At 40.5% G+C, this 12978-nt stretch overlaps 1 long non-coding RNA gene across 1 annotated transcript in view; it reads left to right on the top strand.

The window, feature by feature from the left end:
* Nucleotides 1-12391, top strand: part of LOC147660798 (uncharacterized) — a 47930-nt gene extending 35539 nt beyond the window's left edge. Inside the window, exon 3 of the long non-coding RNA XR_015306184.1 lies at nucleotides 12320-12391. This is a non-coding gene — a long non-coding RNA (uncharacterized LOC147660798). The remainder of the gene's footprint in view (nucleotides 1-12319) is intronic.
* The last annotated feature ends 587 nt before the right edge of the window (nucleotides 12392-12978 follow it).

The raw sequence follows: 12978 nt of genomic DNA, 5'->3' as shown, positions 1-12978 counted from the left end.
GAGTCCAGAAAGAACTGTTAGTTCTTAGTGACGTCTTATGTCCAACCTTACGTCAAACCCGGCACCTTTCAGGTATAAATATACCAATGTTGCCTTAAGCAAACACACGGTGGTTGAGAACAGAGCGACGTTTTACTTGCCCGGGAGCCCAGCTGTTGCTAGAGCCAAAGGAAACCGTCCCTCCCTTCGACGCACTGAGAGAGACGCTGTCTTTTTCTCCAGCCGAGAAAATCCAGCTCCGGTGTTCCCAAGTCACCCTTGTGGGTTGCTGGGAGATCGAGTCCTGAGAAGCGAGATACAAGACCTCCTTCATTCTATAACCAAGGTACGGAGCTGATTAAAACCTTAGAGAGAATTCTTGATTCCGATTCTTGGCAAAAACCTAACTTAACTTAAAACTGCAACTTACTTACTCCTTCCCACGTATTAGGCTTAGGTCAGGTACACCGGGGTAGGCGTATCTTAGAAGCACCAGTTGAGTTCATTAGTCAATGTTTTTATGTATGTATATATTTTATCCATTTTAAAGTATCATATGGCTAAGAAACCATATCAATGCTTTTACAGTGTTATTTCATAATACTACTTTTACTGTACGCACTTTACTTTATAATAAGTATTGCAATTGTGGCAATTCATTTATCTTGCATAAGAAAGAAGACTGCTCAATAAAATAACACCTTTTATTGAAAACGCCCGTCTCTCTATTTCTCTGCACTCTGTGAAATTAAGCATGCACGATTGACTGAGTGAAATAGTTGTCTATTGTTTTCACACGAATCTAGAGATATACTCTTTATTCTGAGGGAGCAAAGTTGTCATGTTTATGCGGTTGTCAGAAACGAATCCCTTCTTGTCTAAATCAGGACGGTTAACCCTTTCCTGAACATTCAAGAACGTTTTTAGTGACCTCTGAGCTAGCTGGCAAAACTAATTAAGTCTAACATAGTCAGTAGAGACGTAGATGACCTCAGTCCTACGTCTACACTGATGTTTATGTTATTCCAATGCGCAGAGCCTATTGGGAATATAGGAACTTCACTACATGGCGCCCAACGTTTGGTAAAGGCGATAATGTAACGCAAGACACTAGAGTAACTCAGTCGTGCTTTTCACACAGACCCCTTTTTCCGTAAAAACTCCAAAAGACGTCTGGAGTTGGTAAAAAGGTTAATATCCGCCTGAACTTAGTAGGACGAGAATCCTATGTATTCGTTTTTGGTATAGTCAACGTTGAAGGATAGAGTGTTCCAAAATATTGTGCACCTAATCTTTGTTTCCTTGAAACTTGCTCTGCAACATAAACATTTTTGGTCAATAAAATGACGGAAAGTGAAGAAGAAAGAGATAGAGAAGCTTTAGCAACTCAACTCATAGCGGAAGACACAAGTCTCCGGCAAGAAGACCCGAATGCTATAATCATTCCGGTCAATATAAGAAAAACTATAACTCTTAAACTTATAGAAAATGGACTATCACCAAGAGGTGGTACGGTCATATTCGTGATAGAGGCACATGAGTATCGGCAGACAGAGTTATTCTATTCATGGATACATTTTCCAGCAGCACACGCTGTGACAAAAGATTTCCACTATTACAAAATAGAGGAACCTCCGGATGTATACACTCCTTTCGAGGACGTTGAAATCCCACTAACTTACAAAGAGCACCTGCTCTGGTTTAATGGTGCCCTAAAACATCAAAATCACATCACCAGGCATGGTCCACTAGGTAGACCAGGAGCCACGTGGCCGGTTCTAGCCAGCTACACACCACATCCCGACATTGAAACAATGTCAAGCGAAGAACTCCTTGTTAAACTAAAAGAATTAACAAAGGCATATAGAGAATTAGTTCAATTGGTAAGGGACGATATAACGTACCTGCAGAAATTGAAGGAGACAGATACAACAGACCAACCATTTGAACTTGCCAGAATCATAGAAAAATCCTATGAAGAACTAGGAAGAGATAGTTTGGGTGGGAATCCAATAAAACCCCAACAAACTGAAAATCCTGAAAAAACATTTATTAAAAATAATCTAAACACTCCAAAAAAGAGTTGGGATGGTAATAAACAATCCACTCCCAAGGAAAAACGATTCCAGTCCAGAGGAAGGTCTCCTCAACGGAGAGAAAGATCTCCTGGCCGAGAAGGCAAGTCTCCCCAAAGGGAACCCTCTGAGAAAAGATACAACCTTGGAGATAGGGATAAATTGAGAAAACCTGATAGATATCAAGATATTGATACAGGTCCCTCTCGATCTTTTCAGACTTCCTCACAGAAATCGGAAAGAAGAGGACGGTCAGAACACAAAGAAGTCCAAAGACCAGGAACCTTCTCTCAAAGTAAAAATTACATTATCCAAAGAAGAAGGTAGCCAGTATTAAAATTAAACATGCCGAGGATTCTGAGGACACAACTGAAAACGGAGAGTGGGCCCAGACAATGCCAGACAGTGCAGCAGAAGTGACCATAGCTTGCAAGATCCTGATGAATCTTCTGGAGACAGTGGACACGAATGAATACATTCAGGTGGAAACTGCAGACATGCGAGTTAGCGTGCCCCATAAACTATATGAAATAACATTAAGTATAGAGGGATATAAAACTAGGAAAATAAAAGGTCTCTTTTAGGAGAATCTATCTAAAGGCTATGACATCCTGTTAGCTGAAAAAGACTGGCCACCAGAGTTTGTCAGGGAGTGCCCTCATGGCGAAGAAATGATTATGCCTGCCTTCTCGAATCACATTCCAATTCATAAAAAATACACATTCACACTGCTTTATACAAAAATCATGTAGGATGGGATGAGGACTCTCCTCCCCACAAAAATGCAGTTAAAAAATCAACCCACTGCACAAAGGCAGTACCCAGTTAAACAAGAAGCTAAAAAGCAAGTCAGGGAGATCTTAGATCAACTTGAATATCAAGGGGTGATTGAAACATGCACCGCACAAATGAACAATCCTTTGTTTCCTGTCTCGAAGCCAGACGATTCATATCGTCTAGTTTTGGACTACAGACATTTAAACTCCTGCTGCAAAACTTTTGCAGTACAAAACTCACATAGTGCAGTACTAATGAACAACATCGTGCGCAAAAAATATAAAACGACATTAGATATCTCTAATGGATTCTTCTGTCAAAACATTGCACCTGAAAGCAGGTATTTGACCGCTTTCTCAATAATGGGGTCGCAAAAACAATGTTGGCGACTCCCACAGGGATTCAAGAATAGCCCAGGATTATTCTCAGCAGGGGTAACAGAGTTACTACAAATATATGATGATGAGGCATTATCCTATGTCGATGACATCTATCTTACAGACGATGACCTGGAGACTCACTTAAAAAAGAGTGAACACCATAATACTTGGGTTCGCATTAGAGGGTTACAAATTCAACTTTAAAAAGTCAAGAATTGCCCATCTAACAGTCCTATTTTAAGGATATGAATTATCAAGTGAAGGCAAAAGTCTGGCAGACAACTTCCTAGAGAAGTGTGCAGTACTCCAAGCACCAAAAACGCTGAAAAATTTACAATCAATACTAGGTTTCCTGAATTTCGGTAGAACATACATTCTGAATTATGCAGAGAGGGTTAAACCTCTCTGTGAATTAATAAAACCTGATTTCAAACCAATAAATTGGACTCAGAAACACACAGAAATTTTAAGATCATTACAAACAGACATGTTAGCTAAAACAAAATTGTAAACTCGCGAAAACGTACGCAAACTTGTAATCCGAGTCATCCCAGGAAGATGCGGATTCACATACCTGACCTCTAATGAGGGGGAAACGGTGCCAATAGCTTACAAATCACACTTGTACACACAAGCTGAAATGAAATTCAGTTCAACTGAAAAAATTCTAATAGCGGTTCAAACTGCTGTAGCAAAAGAAAGAGCCCTAGCCCAAGGCAAAAGAATATCTGTTTTTACAGCAGAATCAGCCCTTGAGGCATTAACAAGTCCACACAATCTGAATACAGTGGCATTAGATCCAAAATGTATACAATGGGAAAACTCTCTTGCTGCAGAAGATGTGAAATACTATTTTGACCCGAAAATGAAAAAACGAAACGATCTAGAATATCAAGAATATCCTCTGCCAATCAAAATTCTGCCTCTCGAACAATATACCTTTGTAATCCATATGGACAGATTTGCACACCATCACGGTGTAGAGAAAAAATCCTACAATGCAGCGTGCATGATTGTTAAAGGTCGCTGGCGCTCTGGTAAATTCAGACCGATGATTACCAAAACTGAATCACTCAGAAACTGTTCAGCTCAGCGAGATGAAATAAGATCTTTAAAGATGGCGCTTGAAAATGCCGATCACGAATTCCCCATACTGATAGTGTGCGATTCGCATTACTGCGCCAAGTCATACCATAGTGATATGCAGACATGGAGCAAAAACGGTTACAAAGATGACACAGGTGCCACAATAAAGCATAAAACGCTTTGGGAACAAGTAGTTCTTTTGCAGAAAGAACTACAAAAGACTCACGTGATACATACACTGAGTCTTCAACGTGATGGCGTTCACGTTGTAGGGAATTCATTGGCTAACAGAGCCTCGGCGGCAGCGGTTCAACCGGCTTCCATAGCCACAAAAAAGCGCTCTAAAAAACACATAGATGGAGAAACCATGCTGGCGGTAAAAGTGTCATTAAAAGGTGATTATGCAGCATTACCTCTCAACTATCCACTCAGTAATACATACATAATTGATGCAAACTCCGTTCCTTTTGCTCAAATCCCTGGAGTGGGGGATAGAGTGATTCCAAACACGAACCGGAGAGTTTTCTTGACTGAAGACGCGCACATGGGTTTGGGTCTAAGGCACCAAGAGATCTTGAAATCTCTAATAGAATTACAATCAGAATACTGGTGGCCGGGGATGAGCTTGCAAATTTACAAATTTGCAATGGATTGTCCAGACTGCAACAGAGATCGCAGTTGTGAACTGGACCAGACTATTGCAAGGACACCTTTTATTAGAAAGCATCAGGCGATCTATACGCAGAAGTCCAGCCGGAGAAATGCGTCCCCATAATTATTAAGACTAGATTCACTTAAAAATGTGGCCCCAGCACTCGGCTGACTCAGAACTGTTATAAAAGATTTGCGAGTCTTTATCGGCACATACGCAAATGGCATGCTAAATTCTGATCAGGGTCCTGCGTTTAGCTCTCGAGCTTACAAAGAGGCCGTGAACAGCATGGGCATTGCATTGCGGTACTCTTCTCCCTTCCATCCTGAGGGAAATGCGGTTGTGGAAAGAAAAAACCGTGACATAAAGCAATCTATAACGGCGAGGGTATTAGGTTCGGGTGATGGGTGGGTCAAACATCTAATAAGTGTCCAACGTAGTCTTAATAACATGCCAAGAAATTCTCTAGGAGGTATCAGTCCGTATGAACTTTTGTTTGGTGCTAGAATGATTATCCAGGATTTGGATCGTCACACTTCAGTGGTAGAAGAAAAAACCTTTGATATCAAAGATCGTTTGGCTGTTTTACAGGACTTGAATGAAACAAGAAAGAGTCTAAGTAACATAAAGTTAAGCCAACAACCACTGAAGAACCACCTGTCCCAGCAAGACCTGTCTGGATTCCAAAGATTGGGGATCTGGTCAGAGAAAAAATCGCGGTGAAGAAGGAATTTGGACCTTCATACAGAAAAGCAGTACCTGTCTTAGCTGTCAGCGGAACAAGATCAGTAGTACTACCGCCACTTGCTGGTAAAAAGGAAAACAGAATTGTTTCCATTGACCTGGTGAAACCACAAACATGTGCCCGATAATAAATAGCAGGCCCAGTGGACTCCCAAGAAATAGCAGAAGACCAAACTTTGCTACAATCTAAGAGGTTCAAACTGAGAGACTAATCACATTTGAAAAACCTGCAGTAAATAAAAAAGGACTATGCAACAAAGCCATGGAACTTGTGCCTCTTGAAACCCAAATTGCTACAATTCATGATGATACACCAATCTACAACGATGTAGCCTCAGACTATACAAATGTAACAAAAGAAAATGCAAAGATCAATGGAAATCTGGAAGCAATCCCACCAATTGACAGAACTGCATCTGGCTACTTTATCAACTTTGATGACTTTTCCGATGATCCAAGTGAACATGGAGACAGGCCAGCAACAAAAACTTTCAAAGAAAAAATAACCGAGCTTTTTCACCAACTAAAAGAAACATATCTGATTTCACAATGGATTGAATTTTGGACTATGTTAGGTGTACTTTTCCTCCTGCTTTGGCTCATCATGGTTTTATGCTTGGGTAAATTCATTGATGTAAAATATAGTACAATGGACACAGCAAGAGAGAACATCCACTTGGTCCTAAAGTCTCACAGATCCTCTCACATCGAGAAAAGAGAACTATCATCAGTGAACATCACAGCCAATCCAATACCTGGTGGTAAAGCATGGACAGAACGGACTATGAAATCTATGGCCCGATTGAGCTCTTGAATTATCCACACCAGTTTAAGGTTTCCTTAAGTGACTTTGTGATACTAAGTTCTTTCTCTGATGATTGGGATTTTGAAAATATTAATAATATGATGTCAGATTTAGTAATGTCAGCTAAATTCCCAGAACATGATTATTTGCAGGGTTCATTAAATTATGAAGAATTATACTGTTACAATCACTATGGTCATCACTATTTGCATAAATCTGCTCAACCTAGAAATGTTTTTACTTATAATCAATGGGAACATTGTCCAACTCCACCAAAAGGAAGTTCGAAGACATTTAATGGAAAATTTCCATACTTCTCAGGGTTTGACAACAGTTATCTAGACACGTTTTATTTTAAAATGTTAAATAAGACAGCAATGAAAACAATGTTGACAAATACTAAATTGATTTATTCTGAAAAATGTTATGACAAAATGTCAACATTTGGTTTTGAATTTTGGAAAAACAACATTGAAACAAAAACCATCTGGGGAACAAAAGACTGGCAGGTACAAGGTCTAGAATCATTATTTAGAGCCTGTATGATCCCAGAACAAATAATATTCCTGAATGATACCATTCAACAAACTACTTGTCTTGGTTTAGCTAAGATAAAAGACTTAAATAAACCGTCTATTCCGAAGCCCATACCTGACAGCAATAGTACTATGGATGTGGAAATAGACGTATCCCATATTTTTCACCAAAACAGAACAAATCCTGATTGGAAAAAATGGTTGATCTGGCCCACAGACACAAATAACTGTCAAGATAGATTCCTGAACAAAAGACAGGGGTTCAAACTGACTAGGCCAGTCCCAAGATATTCCCAGAGACAACATCCAGGGATAGTTACAACATACAGTGTAGGGAAATTATGCCTTGAGTGGCTACAGAAATCCACACTGGCTGAAATTAAGCAACACTTGACTTTACTTAAAGAAGGTGCTGACTTGCGAGATTTCATAATGGGACCTCGCAAACAGCGTCAAAAACGTTTCATAGCGCCCGGTATATACGCTGCATACAACGAAGCTTGGAAAGTAATGCAAATTGAAACAGCAGAAAAAATACGAAAAATTGATCGTATAAATTTGGAAAAATCACTTTCTGTAGTGGACTATGGGTTAACGACTCTGTCCTCCAGAATATATTCACTGGGCAGCATTGTATCATCTGCCTTTGATATAATAGAGCAAGACTTGCTAATGTTACAACATGGTGTTACAACATGGTCAGTCCTAATTGCGTTCTATTGTACAGCTAGGCTGGACGTTGCAAAACCTACGTTCAGGCCACGTGCCATGGCGTCTAATCAACATAACGTCATTATTTTCTATCTTTAACCTTACTGATAAACAAATCAGTTTGGCACAAAAAGGAGCAGACTGTTCGATTCTGAGCACTAAAAAACTTGAGAGATTACCATTGACAATGTCAGAGAGACCTGTCATTGAATGGATTATACTCGGAACAATTACAATTCCGATAACAACTTTGCAGTTTAAATATTGCCAAGAATATATACCAGCAGGCCAGTATAAAAGGCTGGGTAAAGGATACATCAAATCAACCTGGGATTTACCTTACACACACAAATGTTATAGTGAAGGGAAAAAGGAGGTATTCCTTAGTGGTAATAATTGTAAAAAATCACTAAGCGGTACACTTCTGTGTCAAGGTATTAACTTGCATGAGCCTGCGAAGGGTCTTAAAATAACCTTTCATGTCACCTACAAGGCACTCCTGCAACACAGATAGAGCCATTTTTCAGACAGCTATCCAACGGCAGCTACATTCTAATAAATTACCACAGCTGTTGTGGAATGGTTCAAGGAGAATCCTATCTCGTAACTGTTACTTCCAGGGTCATTTGCTGTATGCAAGTATTGTATCCAAACAGCAATCCAGACATGGAGGTGGCAATATGGCCTTATGTGAATATCTCTTCTATTCGAATTGATACTTTAAGCAGAATGAAGTCTATTCTTTTACAGACTACTGTGCCTTTGACCTCGTCCAAAGAAACATATGATCTGCAAGTTGCAAGGACATCGGCAGAGATACATACCCTTTTATCGACAAATTGCCCCGTGCATTTCGTAGAAATGTTAAGTCAAATTTTAAACATGTCTGATACCAGTGGCATCGCACATGTAGCAACAGACCGCCTTCCTCCACAGACCCCATGCGGCTTCCTGGCCCAGATACAAGGTAGATCCAGATAACGGCCACTAACGCGTACCGCCACCTACAATTACACACAAAAGGGACCGCGTGCTTCTAAAGCTCAAGGCTCATTGATCCTGGGCACAACGCATGTAAGAACCAGTATTATGAGGGATTCAATACCCCGCACTACAGACCTGCAGGAGTCACCCAAGCAGTTCCCTCGAGTCCTTACTGTGCACTGTGCCTTATAGATACAAACCGTGATGTATCCTTCATAGACTTTACTCAATGTGAGGTTTTGTAATCGGGTTCACTACGCTGTATTGATGCACATAAGGGTGACAACAGGGGGAGGACATTACATTCTCCAAATCTCTACAAAGTGAATCCACTTGCAACATAACTGGCAAGTGAAAGCGCCCCTCACTCTGACTAGGATTGCAGTTGCTGCTTGAACAGGGCTCACACCCCAGTCAACCAAAACCTCAAATTCTAACAGTGGGATTATGTAGCGAATGAGAAGCAACATAACAAAATGTTGAAAGGTCAGGTTAAAAAGACCATTAACCATTGGCTGGATACAAGGTTGAGTTTACGAGAAAAAACATAGAGGGGGGAGGTTACAGAAGCAGCGGGTGATTTTACTTTGATTACTGATGACTTAGACCAAAGGGAAATAAATGCTGATAAAAATGTACAACAACAAGGATGACAAAAAAAAAGAGATGGGAGAGAAGGAGCAGGGTTATGAAGAAGAAGACCTTCTAAATGATTTGTTGGTTGAGAGAGACCGCCACTACATAATGAGGCTCGTATGGAAATGCAAACGGTGGAGAAAGGTGCAGGAGAGAGAAACGTAAGGATAGTTGAAGCAGGACTTAGCTCAGTTACCCCAGTTCAGCAAACTAAAGAGATTGATATTTTAAGATTAAAAATTTAATTAGAAGATATTATAAATGTTACGATTGTCTCAGAGATGACAATGTGGTATGATAAGAATTGAAATATTTGAATTTGGAAACATCAAAATGTGCATGTGACTCTTATGAGAAACTTGAGGATTTATCAAAAGAGCATAATGTGAATTCAGCAATATGAAGTGTGACAATTATACCATTAAGAACACATCTGAGAGAACTAATAAATACAATAAGAGATTGGGATGATGTGAAGAAATAAAAAAGAAATGGACAACGAAGGGGAGAAAATCACAAAGGAAAAATATAGAAATAGGGGTTGCTGACAAATGTGGTTCAGAGATGGAAACAGTTGTTTGAAAAACAATTTCCTTTTAGAAGTGCGTGGAGGAGCGTATGTGTATGTGCTGTGGTCGAGAGCTGATCTTTTTACATTCACAACAAATTTCCACAAGCTTAGAATGAACCAGAAGAGTGGTGCTCGGAGGTGAAGAAGATTGTAACTGGTTTGAAGGTGCTGTGGATGGGTTTGAATCTGGTCTTTAAAACTATTGTCCGAAGAGATTTCTGTAATGAGTTAAATTTGGTTGTAAACTGGCCAGTTGAAGAGCCACAGAGTGAAGCGCCCCAAAATAAACCAAGATTCTTTGCAAAAGTATAAAGAGTTAATCATTTAATTTAAAGACAAAGGTTTAAGCAAGTCTATTGATCAAAAATAATAAGAGCGGCACAAGTTAGTGCAGATTTACACAATATAGCAAAGTCGAAGACCGGACGAAAGTGGTTTAGTGTCTGCCTTCCTTTTAGCGTTGTATCCAGAAATGTTTTTTCTCAAGTTATTGGTATTACTAACCATGACAATAGAAATACCTAAAATAGTAATAATGTGCAGAATAATACACGCCCCTTGCCATGCTTGCAGCAAACTGGGAAACAGGAATATGATTCAGATGGCACAGAATGGGATGTCACAGCCAATGGTCCCAGCCCAACTGGTCTCTATGCCGAGCATGCAGAATCAAAGGCAGATATATTGGAGCATGCCTTCAGTCCCGATAGTCCCACAGCCCAGTGCAGAATAGAATGTCAAATTCTTACCAAATTTAGGATTTCAACAAAATCCTTTAGTGATTAATAAGGATTTTCCACAACTTGCATCTACACTTGGAATTTCTACTGGACTGAATCAGACACAATGACGGTGCTTGAGACGGGAGAAGGATTGCATGCTTGGTGCAGTCCTAGAGGTCACCCAGAACGGCCCTTTTGTAGAAGAAGTAAATGGGAATCCAGCATCTCTTTTAATCAATAAATGTGCTACCCGTTCCACAGTCAGACTGACGGGAGCTCCCAACCCACCCCTCTTATGAAAGGAGTCCAAGTTGTAGGCATTTCTAATGAACAACTAATAAGCTGCAAGCAAATGTTCCCGTACAAATTGGGTCAATAATGAATGGCCACAAACTTAAACTGTGATTAAGAGCCAGTTATTATGCTAGGGAATTACCTTGTAAAATGACTTGTGTCATTTACTAATCACCGGATGGTGTTGGTATTCAAACACAATGAGTAGACTCTATATTACATTTGGCGGCTCAAGAGTTAATTTGTTTCCAGGCTTTACATAAGAGTATTTAACTCCAGATTTAAATTGCACGAAAAATCAAGAGGCTTGGGATTTTGCAGGAAAGAATCTGGATTGATTGGAAGTGCAGTTAACAGCCGCAAGCAGGACCACAGTGGTTAATTGTTGAACATTCACAACAATAGCTGTGAAAGGAGGCTGAAGTCGGCCGCTGGTTCTCCCTGGGCTCGGCTAAACTGCTTTTCATTATTCAGGTGAGTCGAGAGATGCAGGAGATGAGCAGAACCCTCCCTCTTCCCTCTGAGACGCCAGTGACACTGCGAGCTTCGGGAGGAGGAAGGGTGGAGGCTCCTGTGTGCCCTGCTGCAGGCTCTATCTTCTGCCTTCTCCTGCCCAATCCATATATTTAGGAGAGGCAGAGGAATAGCAAGGAAGAGGAAGTGTATAAGGACATTGTAATGTTGAGAGCAGCGGGCCTATATCAGGTTGTATAGGCTGCTGCTGCTCCGTTGTCTTCAGTGGATCTCAACATTCCGATGTTCTAAGCTTTGTCTCGTAAAGGATTTATTCCAACTTCTAGTCCTTGGGTCACCATCCTATATGGCTCATAAGACACTGACCCTCCACATCATCCCTTTAGATGATTTATTGATAAAAATGCCAACACATTGATGCCTTGCTGCTTCCATTGCTCAGCATTCAAACTCTGCATCAGCTTGAACTTGAATTGCAGTTTCTCCGAGAGCATTTTTTCTATGAATCTAAGAGTGTGGTTGACTGATTTATGAAGTGTGGGCAGAATTATGTACAAGGACTTTAACATACCTTTGTAAATAAGATTGTTTTGATTTGCAAGTTTCATGAGCTGTAAATGGAAAGATGGGGTTTATGAAGACGTGGACTGGGTTGTTAGGGTTTGTTCTCTGAAACTTTGGGTGCACTCCATATTCACAGAGACCTTTTCCATTAAGGGATCATGGTTCTTGCTGAACCAAAAAACTATTTATTCATTAACCATAGTTGCTTCACAATGGCCTCCAGAGAAGAAGAGATTCTTTTGTTTTGGAAGTTCAGGACGGTTATTTGTAAAATGTGATGAAGTGTGATTGTCGTCTGATGCAAAATTATTTCTTTACTTCCTTTCAAGGTTTTCTGGGATGACCAGGCAGTGCAGCGTGTCTGCCAACCTTGGGGGAACAAAAAATAAAAGAATTGTCAGGTAGGGATTCCTATAACTCTACGTTTCCTTTTCCCCTGTTTCTTCTTTCTCTATGCCCTTTCTTGATCTCTGTTTTTTGTCTCTTCACTTCAACATTTGGCTCCCTCTGTGCACTATTCTTGTTGTTTTCAAACTTCTAATAATCACCTGATGGAGCCACATTCTTCCTGGTACATGTTGGGGGGTGTAGTGCAGGTCTGGTTCCTTTGTAGGTCAGTTTTACCCAGCAGTTCCTTAACTATTATCACATTTGTCTCCTCCTCTACACCACGTGATAATGGTTCACCCTGATTAGAGGTGCCACGCTGTTGCGCTGCTACTGAGGTTAGAAAGTGACTGTGATTTTAAAATTGTATTGAATCATTGTGTGCGTTCTAATGGGGGAATATCTTTGAAAACTATTTTAATTGCTTACTTTTGTGGGATTACTGCATTCTGTCCAGGCCCTCTTCCGCTTTTTTTCTTCATTTCGGTGGGGGGGAGGGGGTCCTGTGGTGCTCCTTTCCCGGTCCACCACGGCTCGCCAATTGTGCGGAGGGAAGTGAATGTTTCACTCTTGCTGCTCTACTCCTCTTCCTGTCCCAGAT

The sequence above is a fragment of the Lissotriton vulgaris genome, unplaced genomic scaffold (assembly GCF_964263255.1).
Source record: "Lissotriton vulgaris unplaced genomic scaffold, aLisVul1.2 SCAFFOLD_2141, whole genome shotgun sequence".
Classification (NCBI taxonomy): domain Eukaryota; kingdom Metazoa; phylum Chordata; class Amphibia; order Caudata; family Salamandridae; genus Lissotriton; species Lissotriton vulgaris.
This window is presented reverse-complemented; position numbering and strand designations above follow the sequence as displayed.